Raw genomic sequence first — 15,596 nt, 5'->3', positions numbered from 1 at the left:
GTAGTCCGCAGCTCCGCATGGTGATCAAGGCTAGAAGTCCGGTTTCAAACTATGTTCTTGACCATTTTTATCATAACCGGATCAGTATTTCTGTAGTATAGTGCTGTAAATGTAACCAAATCAACTGATTTCATATTTAATATTCATATGAATATATGCAGTTTCTTTCTCGAAGATCTATGTGCTCCTATGATTGCTTTTGTGTATTTTATCCTGTGTTCTATTCTCAGGTTTAGTAAATGTTTTAAGAGTTATTCGGACTGACCTATAATCATCATCATCATATTAGCCACAATACGTCCACTGCTGAACGTAGGCTTCCCTAATGACTTCCAGATAGTCCAGATAGTTTGCCGGTTGGAACCTACCTGCATCCAGCGGACTGAACTATGTTTAAACGAAATCACTACCTTACATTAAATAGGTACGTGACGAGCATGTTACGATATTAGTAACAAATTAATGGTAAATAATAATAAATCGAAGTTTTCGAGGTTTCAGAGATTAATCACGTGTAATAATTTAGTGGAATACGGCCTTCATTTATTTACATATGTTATTTAATTTCGTTAAAATAAATTTCAAGGATGACTCTGTCATAGGTACTTATTTATCGTAATTATACATTTTAGTATAGTCAGCAGTACTATATGTATGTATAACTAGCTACTTCCACGCTGATAATATGTAAGTTGCCTAATATGCTACTATCTGAAAGTATATTTTTATAATAACTATGGTGTATATGTATTAAATTAACTAAAAAAGGTAATTTAAAAACTAAAAAACCCGACTGCGTTTCTTTATAATATTTAAATGAAAAATCCCTAAAACAAGAAAGTCATCGTAAAATTGAAGCAGTCGGGACCCATTCTAAATATGAAGACTTAGTGAGGGCACATACTTATGGCTGGCTTTCTAGAATGGGTCCCGACTGCTTCAATTTTACGATGACTTTCTTGTTTTAGGGATTTTTCATTTAAATATTATAAAGAAACGCAGTCGGGTTTTTTAGTTTTTTAAATTACCTTTTTTATTTTATGGTCTTTTAGTTTTATTATTTTTATATTTTGATATATATCACTATCACAGTAAATACGAATCAAACGACCCCTATCAAGCGGAAATCCATCGAGTCGTTCAGGCTAGAGAGTGAGAAATATTCGAATTTGGCGCCAAAAATCCGCCATTTTGTTTTTTTATTATTTTGATATATCCAGTGTCACTCTCACAGTAAATACGAATCTAACGACACCTCTCAAGTCAAAATCCATCAAGCCGTTTAGGCTAGAGAGTGAGAAATATTCGAATTTGGCGCCAAAAATCCGCCATTTTGTTTTTTTATTATTTTGATATATCCAGTGTCACTCTCACAGTAAATACGAATCTAACGACACCTCTCAAGCCAAAATCCATCAAGCTGTTTAGGCTGCAGAGCGTGCCAAACAATTATACATACATACATACATACATACATACTCTCGAAAAACATAACCCTCCTTCTGGCGCAGTCGGGTAATAACCCTCCTTCTGGCGCAGTCGGGTAACATACTCTCGAAAAACATAACCCTCCTTCTGGCGCAGTCGGGTAGTAACCCTCCTTCTGGCGCAGTCGGGTAAAAATTACGGTTTACTTAGAGCTGCGCCACGTCGCCGTCGTCAGCAGGCTGTTCATAATGAAGAGTCCCTCTGTGACTCGAAACTAGTAGAGCTTTACTCCTTTAATAATACGTGATAGTCTGTGATTTTTTGTTATTTATCTGAAAGTATCTTACCAATGGTGAAAGTGGTCCAATCATTTAGTAGCTTAACCAATCAACCCAAACAAATATACAATAAAAACATCTTTATAACATCAGTAAGCTAATACTTAAGTAAGCTAAAAGTGACTCTATTACTACTAGTGTTGGTAATAAAGTTGTTCAAACGAACGTATTACCGGCGGTATTAATCACTTCATCTAATTAATTAGCGAGCCACGTTACCGATTTATTGGTAACAACGTCGGTTATAAGTTTTGCTACCCACCGCGCGATTGTACGTCGACCGAGACCCGATTCTGTGAATGTTGGATTTTGTATCGTATTGTTTGATAATAAAGTGCTTTATTGCTTATGAAGGATAACTCTGTTTTATTTTTCGGATATAATATTGTATTTGATTAACCGCACCTCGATATCTTCAGTACTGTATATGAATCTAAAAGTAACACAACTCATTCCGTGTCATGCGATTTTAGATGAATGGAGCAAAAACATATATTATTACTTTTGGTCTTGAATACTTACAAGCAGACAGATCGCCTGATGATAAGTGATCACCGCTGTGCATTGACTCCTGTAGTTTCGAAGGTTTTTCTTGAGAGGTAATATCATCCAACGATTTCTCCCGACTTGGGCGAGGCGAGTGTCAGATACACTGAGTAAAATCACCCTGTTCCTACTCCTGCTTCGAGCCGAAGTCTTTTAGAAGAGGTTACACATGCATTGCTGGTCTTTTTTAAACTTTTTTTGGAAGTCGGTTCTTTTTAACTTACAAAGAGTTCTTTTATTCTAGCTTTCTTTAAGACCATGGTATCTTCTCTCTGTCCCTGTCCAGCCAGTCCATCTATGGCAAAGTATATTAGGATCACGTAAAACAAGCAAAATTATTGATATATGATTATTATACTATTGGGGTACAATGCATATAATATACAAACTATGTTATAATGAAGCATGGCGTGCACCCGTATGGCGTGTGTGACTGACGATAGCGATGCATGGACTTGTTATTGTACCATAATATTCCAGTCAGTACCTATGTATCAGTGACACAGCAGTTTGAATACAAATGGAAATTATATTTAGATATTAATACATTTTAAGCTTATCTACATTTTATACTAGTTCGATGTTTCAACTTTTCCTAACATATTTTTTTAAACTATCGTGAGACACATTAAATTGATTAATTATGTTATCAGCTTACTCACGTAACTGTTTGACACGTAAAGAGGAACTCGACTAGTTTCAAGCCATGTTAGGGATTCATATTCATGAGCAGCATTCCGCGACACATTTTTTTCAAAACCAGTTAATTTGTTTTTTCATTACTTGAAGGTTGTCGTACTTGTACATATTGTAAACAAAACTTTGCTTGTTAAATTTTAAATGCGAACGGGCAGCTAACTCTTCTAATTGAATGATGATCAATTATATTTCCTGTCTAACTAGAATTTTACTGTACTTTTACTTGAACTAATAATCTGATAATTTTCTTTATAATTGAGTAAAAACAATTGTAGCGGTCGCACTCAGAGAAATGTCTCTGAGTGCAACCGCTGATGAATGCTTACTTAAGCTATTCCTTAGTAACGATTTTGTATAGAAAACAATTGCTAAAAATATGGTTAAGTAACCATTAAATGACTCTGAGTACGGCGGTAAGACGCTTTTTAATACATAAATGTCTAAAGCAGATGGCGCTGCGTTCGCATAAAGCCACTAATCTTATAAATTACATATACACGGTGTAACAAAAAGGGGGTATACATATCAAGTGCACAGTTTCTAGATAACATAACAAACGATATGGGAAGGGTATTTAAACTCATGTTTTCATGGAACGAAGTTATTTTCCAATACATAAAATTCCAGAAACCGAATATCAAAATTAGGTAGATAAAGGTATTAGGCGATAAGATTTACAGAAGAAATGTTTCGTAGTATTAGCGAGTGACCCCTGTAGTGTTGTGATACGTTTGTATTGATTTAAAATCAAGAACCATGCGACACCAAGTATTTGGTGCCAATTTTTTTTAAAACGTATTTTGAGCTGAAGCTTTGTGTAGAGATTCTATTCAACCTGTACTATTCAGTGCTTCTTGATGTATATGGGTATTTTGTTACACGCTGTATAAGATATTCTGTTATTTCCCGACTACAAATGAGTGAGAAGTGAACAGCAGTGAATATTGTAAATAATCCCACGTTGCCTACTTGCTTATCCTACAGAACAAAAGAGTCACAGTCCTTTGAAATCCGGTAAGACAAGTAGGCGTATCTGCGAATTATGTGCGTACTTAGTTCATATAACAGGACCACAGAGCATGACTTCCTGATTTATAAGTTCACGGGAAAAGCATCCTTAATAAGTAGGTAATCGAAGTAAGTAATTTATATAATGTAGAAATTCGTCGACGTAAGAAATTGACTGTCTCGTGAGTGCAAACGCGATTCGATTCCCGGGTCGGGCAAAACACCGCTGGGTTTATTTCGGGTTTTCAAAAATGTGTCATTTGTAGCACGGTATCTGGGATTCTACCAAGTATATGGCCATAGGCTCATTCCCTATTACATGTGACTTATAACACAAATGGTGAAAAGTAGATTTACATTGAACAGTGGCATTATACCTATGCCGTAATATGCACCTCTGCCTACCTGCATAAAATGCGTGTCGATGGACGAAATGAAATGTTCAATGTTTTCTAGAAATACGAGCAGGAGTATGCATAGAATAAAGCTAGTTGAGAGTAGCATCCTTTTCTCACCAGAGGCTTAGTAAGAGCTTGCTCCAGGCTGGTTTCAATAAACTAACGAATCAGTACCCTAGCTGAATGCGCTCCCATTCGATCTCGTCAAACTCGTACTAAGCCCTCGTACATAAAATTTACAAATACATAATAAATGTTCCGGAATACATATTTGACGGTGTTTAATTACACTTAAATCTGTAGTAAAATATTAACAGTTTAAACTCGATGAATACGTAATGCAATGAGCCGTTTACTGAACGAGAGTTAAATACTGTGTCATGTTAAATTGATTGCCAATAAATTACATTATGGAATGGAATACGGTTTGTAAGTATTGAAATATAATATGGCCTTTTTTTTGGAGGGAGGAATATCATCCAATGACTTCTGGCGCCTTAGGTGACCCGAAAAAGAGTATCAGACTCTTACTGACTAAAAATCACTCCGTTCCTACTCCTGCTTTTCGAACCGGAGCCTCGGTAAATCCGCGAGGTAGTCCGCAGCTCCGGATCAGGCATCAGCCCTACTGGCCCCAATCTGTTGTGAAATATGCATCGCCTGGATGGCCTTTCATAACCCTGGAACATAAGTTTCACCGCAAAACTGTGAGCTAGTCGTTTTAAGTGTGTTAGAGCCATGCTTCGGCTCTGCTAAAGTGATACGGCCTCACAGAAAACTGACGTGAAACAACGCTAGCGTTGTGTTTCGTTGTGTGGGTGAGGTTACCAGAGGCCCAATTTGTCGAATGTCAGTATCATTTTGATACATTTACTTTTTTTGGTTTAATTTGGAGAGTAAGTTGGGTTAAACTATTACTGATTTGTTTTTGTAATAGAAGCGACATAGAAAATATCGCCTGATATGTCCGCTGTTTGATATTGGGTACGGTATATAGAAAAGTAGTAACTAAAATGTACTACTCTGGCCATTCGTAAAGTATAAAGTAAGAAAAAAGATTGTCAGTTGAAGAGTAATCGCCGTACTAAGAGACATTTAATGGTTACTTAAACTTGTTAGTAACAATTTTATACCGAAAACAATTGCTTAGGATTGGGTTAAGTAACTATTAAATGACTCTAAGTTCATTTTTTTACTTTTATTGGTCACTAAAACCATTCCTTAGTAACAATGTTGTTCCGAAAACAATTGCTTGGGACTGGGTTAAGTACCTAACTATTAAATAACTCTGAGTAGGACAGTTAGTAATATACTTTTTTAAACATAACCTGTAATACTGTCTGTAGGGTTCAAAATCGCAAAGCATACTGGAACCATATTAATCAATATTTTATTGACATCGCATCGTGCGTCAAAGGTCTACTCATCTACTTAAAGTACAAGTTGTAAATCATTATTATATTTGACTTATAACCATTTATAAGAAATTTATTCATTCTTAAATATAGGGGAATGTCTAGCAACTTAACAAAATATCTTCCGAAGAGCAATAAAGTAATGCGTGCTTCTCGTTGATACAATGACATGTTTGGACAAAAATAGACCATTTTGGGAGCTATAAAATGTTTAACCGATATTAAATATTGGTTATCTACTTAATGCAGTTAATATAAAGCTATTATGTAATTACATCATGATGTCGATTTATTTAAAAATGGCTACAAGCAAGGCTGAGCGTATTGTATTACTGTTGTAAATATAGGTGATTAATTAAGGACTTTATGTTATCTAGTTTTTGGATTGGGCATTTATTTCCACGTGATTACAGCGTTGATCGAGGTAGATTTTACTTTTTTAAGATAATTACATTCTACTTTCTACTTAGAATAGATGTTCTAAGTACGTAAAATATTAGTCAATGAATCTTCATTGACTAATATTTTGTTTTTATTTACTTTAGATAATAATTTTGTTATTTACTTTAGATAATAAAGAACCGTTTTTTTGCTTATTAAAACTAAAATCAAAACCAATCAGAGTAAATATTTTTATTATAAAGGGTTTAATGAGCATAATGAGTCCCAGACCACCAACGGGCACCAATCAAAAGATAGGATTTTGGATAGAATAGCCTGCTGACTCGTATTATTTATTAGAAAATAAATATTTTGTAAATACGTTAATTAACCTTACAAGACGTAAGTGGTTAGTGCTGCCACCTACTGAGCGCAAAAACAATAGTTTTTATTGTTTTACTCCGAAGTCTCACCTTTGAATCTAATTACCTATGCACATATCGTAAGTGACCCGGTTGTGGCCACTTTAAGAATTTTGTCGACTTTGAGGCTTTCTTAACTTATAGTTTTTGTTATCACGAACATATTTCTTGTAAAAAGTCATTTAACATGTATTAATCTTGCCTAAGAAAACCCTTTTTTTAAAGAATGTCCAATAGAAGCGGTGAAAGATTGGCGAATTATGAAAGATGCTTCGGGTGAAGTTGCGTTGAAAATAAACCAGGTACGTTGTGTGCACGTATAGGTACGAGTGTCATTTATTATGCTTGTTGAGTTATGAGCTCCACGTGAGCCAGCGTCAAACTATCAGGTGTATACACAATGGCCGACGCTGGCCCATTTTCTCATCGTTACTTTTTGAACGGTTGTTTTTATCAAATAACTTTATTATTGCTTCCCTGTTGCATGATAGCAAGTTTGTTTTTTACTTCGGGTGAGGCGTTGATAATAGTGTAAACGTGTCATTTATTATGCTTGTTGAGTTATGAGCTCCACGAGTTTATCAGGTCTGTCCCATTTTCTCATCGTTACTTTTTGAACGGTTATATTAATTAGATTTTGCGGGATGATTCTTCTAGTATAGAGTTAGTTAGAGAGTGCTTAATCTGTCTGTTACTATTAATTAATTAGATTTTGCGATTCTTCTCCCAAGCCCCAATTTTGGTTACATATTGATTGAATGAGAAATATCATGACTGGTCGACTAACAACCAAAGTTTTCAGAGATGAAGAAATCTCAAAACAAAACAATTAAACTAGGGATATAGAATTAGAATTGGTTGACTCAACAATAAATAGTTAGGTCAGTGAACTATTTGCTGTTTAGTTGGCATAACTACTCGACCAACAACTAGACCACGAAACAATCAACAAACAGGCAACAAAATGAACAATAAATAGTTTTCTTTCATCAAAAAGTTTGAGCCATATCACGTAGATACAGGTAACCTCATTTTCATCAAAAACATGGCAACCCCGCGTGGGTACGTGACATATTTGTTTATCGATATTCGACATCGGTTGAGTGGATAACTCGATTTCATGTGATACTGACGAGTTGGCTTGTTACTGGCTAGGCAACCTACCCACAGGTTTGTTTATTCTACCGTCAAGAGAAATTGTCGGTCATTTTCTAAGTAATTCGTTAGTTCATAGTTCGTTTAGGTAACTGAATTGTGTCTGATGTTTTCTTGTTTGGTTTAGTTTATTATTATAGGTTAGTTCGTTTAGTGGTTTGGTGATGAGACCTGAGTTTCATCTTTTGGACAGGCATTGTAGGATTGTCAGTCTTTGAGATAGTATTGGAGCCATCAGTTGGGTCCCACATTTTTAAAACGTATCTTATACCAGCTAGTTTATAAAATATCCACGCAATACGGATGTAATAGGCGCTAGTGTTGCAACACATGAGTACAAAATTTTACAATATCATGGATCGATCGGACAATATATCAATTGATCGGAATTGAATTCGAGAATAAGCATAACAAAAGGGTTACTTTTTTGCTCTATTTCCTAACTTTATTCGGCTACACCCTCTAGTACAAAGTACTACGTTACTACTGATGCGAAAGTATGTTAGAATAGATCGTTGTCATTTGTCAGTCTTTCACGCAGAAATTACTGAATGGATTTAGCACGCGATTGGAAACCATGACCTGGTTTAACGAAAGAATACTTTTCTCCGAGCGAAATAAATGGGTGAAGTGCAAGTACACATTACTCATAATCTATTATTGTATGTAAATATGTATCTATTATTGTTTTAAAAACATTTTTGTAAGGACACTTAACAACTACCAATGTTACTATTGTAGACATGTATTGTATTTTAATACACATATTATACCTATGTATTTTTGTGTGATTATAAAAATAAGTATATTACCTAATTACCAATAATAACATTAATCATTAGAGCTTAAGTTGCGTGCCCGACAGGGTCCTTAATAATATTGTTACCCACATTTTATTTAAGAACTATATCACATTAAGGAAAGCAATACAGAATTAAAATTTAGTAATGCAGACCAATAAGGAAACAAAAAATATAACTATCCTTTAGGCTTTCCAAGTATTCCACCCAGTAGGAATGTTTTCATTAAAATTCTACGCAGGAATACCGTAATACTATAAAACTAAACGTCTTGCAAAAGTACCTTGCAAGAAAGGCCCTTTCTAAAACATTTAGTTTAAGTCCAAAATTTGCAAGAACGTCCGTGTTTTTTTGGCCTCGACCCTTTTCCGTAGATAATCTAATTGAGGCGAAACAACGCTGTCATGGTTTTGTATTAGGTACACATCAATGCTAACACAATAATCGATCAACTTTATTGTCTTGTAATAAAGCTGAAAATAGACTGAAGAAATTGGGCAACTTGGTGTAACTTGATGTGTTGTTGTTATCAATTCGTGACTGCTATTAATTTTCGTACGTTTATTATAGTTTTTATGTATGGAACTGTTGATCCACATACAATAGACATTGGATATTAATTGGGCAATTCTAGTAAGGAAATTGTCCACTTTATGGTGAAAGGAACCGGGCTACTGTTGCTAACGTCGTGCCTCTGATACTATGGTTATATGTACGTGTATAGTATTATTAAAAGCGGATATTGATGTAGCTGGATAAAAACTGTGGTTGATTGTAATATCATTTAAATTGTATTCTTTTTAAATAAGTAAAGAAAAAATGCGAATGTTATGCTGATATAATATAATTTAAAGCATAAAAAGTCAAGCAATATCACGCACATTTAATCCTAAAAGATTAAGAAGTTCTTAAAAAATTAACAATATCAGCCCAGTTGAAGAACGTTCACGAAACAATGAAGTGCAAACTAAAAGTTTTCAAGTGCGTGCAGAAATCTTTGTAATTAATAAATGCGGAGCCGAAAATAACCACTTCAAACAAAGTTCTTGGCAACAGCTATGAGGAGTGAGATGGCCTATGATTTATACGTTTTTTGGGTCCATGACAGAAGGTAAATAAATAAACTGGTCTCTGAAACAATCTTTGGAAAGACATGGTCGGTACTATAAACTGTTTTTACGAGAGAGTTTAGAAAACTGGTACAGATTTGGAAATACAAGAATAGATGAAAATTTTAGGTAGAAGTGATAAATAGGTAACTTTATTTACGCGTATAACAGGGTTTGTTCGTCCATGTGATATAATTGTCAATGAAGATAAAAAGCAGGAATCGAAGATTAGGAAAGTTGTATGTTAAAATAATAATAGTACTACTTTATATTTATGAGGCTCGTAATATTACTTACTGATTGATTTTTTATGCAATCACCATCCTTGGACTCGACAAGGAACTAATAGTATGAATGAATCTATTCTTGGAGTCTGGAAGATGTGTGTTTCACAAAGTAAAAATTGTTAGCATCTTGCAGATATTTATTTCACAAGAACGATGCACTGTTTGTAATTTAGCTCTGACTCTTCCTCTATAACTCATTCCTACTTAACTCTTAGTCATCTCTAGCAAGGTCTTCTTCACAATTTGTGAGAATTTAAGAAAATGTTGGCAGTTCTACAAGTTCCTAGTAGTTTGTTTGTTATCTGGATACTCTACTGCCAAGTTTGGGAAAATTATTGTAATGTAGAAATGTGTAACAGTGTCAGCTATATTCAATTATGTAATATTTATATTGTTACTAGTTTCTTCCAGCGGTTTCACCCGCGGTTCCGTGAGATAAAAATCGTTCCAGATCATAATATTACCTACCTACCACCCCTCCTATTCCAAATTTTATCCAATCTCTTCAGCCATCTTGACGTGACTGAGTAACAAACAAACACTAACTAACTCACAAACATTCGCATTTATAATATTAGTAAGATTTACAGCAATCTTTTAGTATTAATAGTATAAAACGTTAGTCTCTTAGGCTTATCTAAATGAAGTATTGAAGACTTAAGTGTCTTTAAATACCTGTTTATATTGATATTTTGATGAATCTTTTCCTTCACCAAATTATTTAATTGAATAACCTTATTAAATTGCCTTCATATTGCGAATTACGCGTGACATTCTAACATAATTATTTAGAAAACTTTTTATAAAATGTCTACGCCATAGAAACTGCAGCAAAATATTTTATCTTTATTAATGAATGGAACCGGTACATCTACTACGTGACAGATCACCCTGGCATCATGCCAAAATGGCAGTTCGGACGCCCAAGCTAAATCTATCGTCATGCAACACTTCTTGATAATATGACAGCTTCTTTATATCTTAACGTTAAGATTGTTTTTGGCATATTGCGTTTGGGGTTTCCGCAAGGGTCTATCATGGGACCTCCTGTGGTGCCCGTCCAAGTAGGTCAAGAATATTGGGAACATAAAGGGATATGGATTTTGATTGCCTTTACTGAGCGTAGTGTTGACGTTAAACCACATGTGGTCAGCTCGTGATTTCTTCACTAATTAAATCTATTGGTCTGTTGGATTTGGCTCTCATTTCTTCGCCATGACCTAATTTTGTATGAAAGTCGTTCATTTTCGCGTAATCTTTTGAACTCGTCCTGATTTGCAGATATTTAAAGGAAAACGAAAAAATAAGAACTATTTGTAACAAAATTTTCTATACTGTGATGACATTAAGAATTCAATTTATCTGAAAAGGGTGTTTAAAAGGTATTGATTTCCAATATTGAAATACACTAAACAAAAATTCGGCTTAAATCCTAACAAAAGAACGGTATGTAGTAAACGTTTATTAGCAACTAGGAGCAAACCCTTCAGGAACATTCTGTAAACATGTGCCGACAAAAAAGAAACCTTCTCCTCAAAATATAAGGTTGGTTTTACCTTTGAAAGTAGTTGAAGGAGTTGGGAGGCATGACATGGTATTGAATGTAAAAGTTGCAAGCTTATACGGCAGACATTATTTCTCTGAATACGGCTTCTAAATAGCAGTATAGCGAAGATAAGTACAACCTCTATTTACTTTTCATTCCCGAACAGATGGAAGATAGTTCAGCAAGATTCAGTTTTTCATCTTGCGTCAATATTTTGCTATCACTAGAATGTTTGTTTTCGGTTGAGTTTGATTGAAATCGTGTAAGTCTTGCTTGAGATTTTAGTAGTTATTTAATCCGTAAAATTTAATATCGATAAACACTTATTATATTATGTAATAGTGAGGTTACAATTTAATACATAATAATGTATTGGTAACGTGACTAATATTTTGTCTGAAATATTGTTTTGGCCTGTTAAAAATATTGGATAAGGATCCAATACCCAGATTTACGATAAATACCGTTTTTTCTTTCGAAAATAATCCTTTATCAAGGACAAAGGGAATGCGTCGTCATCGCCGGGATAAAAGAGGTAACCTTAGCAACAGGCTGTTGTTTATACATTATTAAATATCTTATGATCTTTCTTTTTTATGTTGCATTAGTGTCCTTATTGGTAAGGACATTGAAAACAAATTGTGTTGTCGTCAGATTTTAAGGAATAAATAAATTGGTCTTAATATTTTTAACTAGTTGTTTGGTTCACTGAAAATTTGTATTTCGTTGTGTGAGTGAAGTTATCGGTAGCCGAATTACCATCCTTTCTAGTCTTTCCACTCGATGATTCTCTAACAACCCTTACATTCCCAACACCCAAAAGGCCGGCAACACACGTGTAACACCTGTGATGTTTCGGATGTCCCTGGGTCACCTCGTTTACCGGCTTATACCGTAAAAAAAACTCAAAGTTACAATGAATCACGAACATATTCTTAATAAAGTAGCTATAACCACACCTGGTCATCGGAAATGGTTCCATATGTTCCCAGCCTAATTACAACACACAACTGTGTTTAGATAATTATCATACGACCTTGAGACTACATTAATGAGGTAACCGTATTGATTGATTTACTGCTTCCTCTCTTTATTTATTTCTTAGAATTCAATGAGAACCATTGTTTTATATAGAAGCTTTGTTTTATGACGCAAATACTATGAGTTGAACACTCCTAATTTTTTAAAGAGCTATATAAACACGTGACCGCTTAATTGATGTGGATTATATTTTTGATGCAGATGATAAAAGGTAATAGAAATCAAATTTTGTCACCTTATGATATTGAGATTTACCTTCTTAAACATTAACTAAAAATCACGGCTTACTCACGGGACGAGACACTAAATTAATGGAGAACAGCTCTACTAGTTTCGAGTCACAGAGGGACTCTTTATCATGAGCAGCGTGTGCATAAGCGGCGACGTAGCGCTGCCTACTCCTAAATATTCTAAACAATATTAGCAATATGAAATAGCAATTTCTCATTTTTACCCGACTGCGTCAGAAGGAGGGTTATGTTTTTCGAGAGTATGTATCATGTATAATTGTTTGGCCCGCTCTGCAGCCTAAGCGGCTTGATGGATTTTGGCTTGAGAGGTGTCGTTAGAATCGTATTTACTTTGAGAGTGACACTGGTATATCAAAATAATAAAAAAACGTAATTGAAAAAACTAAAAACCCGACTGTAGTAGTAGTGTAGCCAGCCGTATCTAGAATGGGTCCCGACTGCTTCAATCGGATACGATGACTTTCTTGTTTTAGGGTTTTTTCATTTTCATATTATAAAGAAACGCAGTCGGGTTTTTTAGTTTTTTAAATTACCTTTTTTATTGGTTTTATTAAATCATTCTTACATCCTATGCCAAAAGAAATTGATATCTTATAACATATTTGGCTAAACAGTTAAGCATGCCCTCTTCACGACAACAAATAAATATGAAATATTCCATAAATATCAATAACAGGGATCAAAACAATATTATTTCATATTATTGTATTATAATAACGGTGTTTCCGCCCGAATATAGGGCCTCGCTACACACGTGTAACTCCTGATATTTAATGTCAATATACCTATTTATATTCCCAGTGATAACAATAATAATGCCCTTTAGACTTATTGCGACGATTTAATAACTACTAGACTTAGATACTGCCACACTCAAAAACATTTAATGATTTCTTAAACTATCCCTTAGTAACGATTTTGTATAGAAAACAATCGCTAAGGATTACTTAAATCATTAAATGACTCTGAGTACGGCGGTTATTAACCGAATAGGCAAGACTCACTCTTATTATCGGATGGAACGTCGATCTCACACGATCTGCGAGAGTCCAGGTGGTTTAGGATATGAAGGTCTTATCTGGAGGACATTAGGTATACTGCTCTATTTCCAGACTTTGGTCTACTCTTTCCATACCTTCTTGATAATAATATATGTCCAACATAACGGTGTTTGTAACATAAAATAGGTAGGTAACAGGTAATTCCTCAAACATTTTGCCTAAAAAATTAATGCCCACATTGCATACTAGTTGTTTTTAACCAGAAACCTAGTTTGTCTCGTGTCGTGATCCGATTGTGTGCACGTATCATTAGATTCGATTATCTTTATCCACCCCTATACTTAGCCTGTCATGTTTGTCAATCGTACTATTATAATGTCACTGGGTGGTTCCAGTTGTTTGATGTGGAGCAGGGGTTCTCAACCTTTTCTTTATCAAGGACCATTTTTTAACATTTTTGTTTGGCTTGAAACTACTATTGGGTACTATTACTTTTTTCATGTGGATTTTTGGATGTGGACATTAAAACTTGTAGAGTTGTAAGGTATGTTCTTATAAAAATACTGAAGTTTTGACTATTGAAAGCAATTGATCCTCTCAGTTGTGATATAAATTTTATATGTGTATCTTTCTTATTTTTCTGATCATATTGTGCATTCTGTGGATCGATGATGGTCTGCGAACCGCCGGTTAGGAACCACTGATATAGAGTATAACATCAAAGTAAAGGAGATAGAAGTACCACCCATAAATGTGGCCATAAAGTAAAACGATTAAGATATTTAAATTAAGATTTCAGAAGAAAAGCATTCATTTTGTAGAAAGTCAAGACTTAAATAGATGGACGAAAGGTCTATAAAAATAAAACTCATAATGATAATAAAATCGCTCGACAAAGCTCAATAATAAAGCAAAGGGCTACAACATATAAAATTCACTCTTGAAAGTTGTATCATATTATATCGTGGGACCGATACTTCTGCACATTTTTGTTTTGTATGGCTAAATGCAACAGCCAAGGCCAGTGGTTACGATTTGAGCCATAATGGCAATGTCGTGCCCTTCGACTCGTGACACGAGACCGAATGACATTTTAAGTTCATTTTTATTAACTTCAAACATTTTTTAAGTAAGTAAGTATCAAAGTATTTTTTTGGTGAGAAAATTGATAAAGTTATGGTTCTATGAATACTAAGTAGCTTTTTAGGTAGGCGTAATGACCTAATGAATGCCTAATGGCCTAACTGTTTATATTATTTTAGGTTTACGTTAATTAAAATATTTACTAATACCATGAATGTGAAATTGTTTTGATTCACGTTTCAATTGGGCATTTTAAAGTATGTTTTGGATACTTTATAAAATGTTTGGTGTAGTAGCTCCGTGTTGGTGTAGTAGGTAGCTAAGTGTGTCTAGTAAATCAAAACAAGGTTCTTTCTCTACCTTCCTCTTCGCTTTCAGGGAATAAAAGACGTTATGTCATGCACCGAAATCCTAATTCACTTTGGCTGAATATGAGTGAGAAACTGAGTCACAGAACTTGGCTGTAGTACCATATACTGTAAAGTTACGCAAATTCAGACCAAAGTATCGGAAAGATTTTATAACTTTTCGACTAAATGTTGTTATTCCTCGGTCCTTGTAACGTCAGCAGCGCTTTACTCAATATATTTTTCTCTTAGACGACACTTTGTCTACTTTCTACATAGTAAGTTGCTATCTGTACTCACTTTCAAGGATTTCTGCTGATATCCTTCACTTTTACTATTTT

The 15,596-nt window shown here is 34.5% G+C and overlaps 1 protein-coding gene across 2 annotated transcripts in view; it reads left to right on the top strand.

Moving 5' to 3' along the window:
* The window catches only part of LOC118269301 (beta-3 adrenergic receptor), a 117,991-nt gene that overhangs the window by 1,141 nt on the left and 101,254 nt on the right, over nt 1-15,596 (top strand). The gene's annotated exons all lie outside the window — the stretch shown is intronic.

The sequence above is a fragment of the Spodoptera frugiperda genome, chromosome 2 (assembly GCF_023101765.2).
Source record: "Spodoptera frugiperda isolate SF20-4 chromosome 2, AGI-APGP_CSIRO_Sfru_2.0, whole genome shotgun sequence".
In the NCBI taxonomy this organism is placed as follows: domain Eukaryota; kingdom Metazoa; phylum Arthropoda; class Insecta; order Lepidoptera; family Noctuidae; genus Spodoptera; species Spodoptera frugiperda.
The sequence above is the reverse complement of the archived record's forward strand: the minus strand, read 5'-3'. Positions and strand labels throughout refer to the sequence as shown.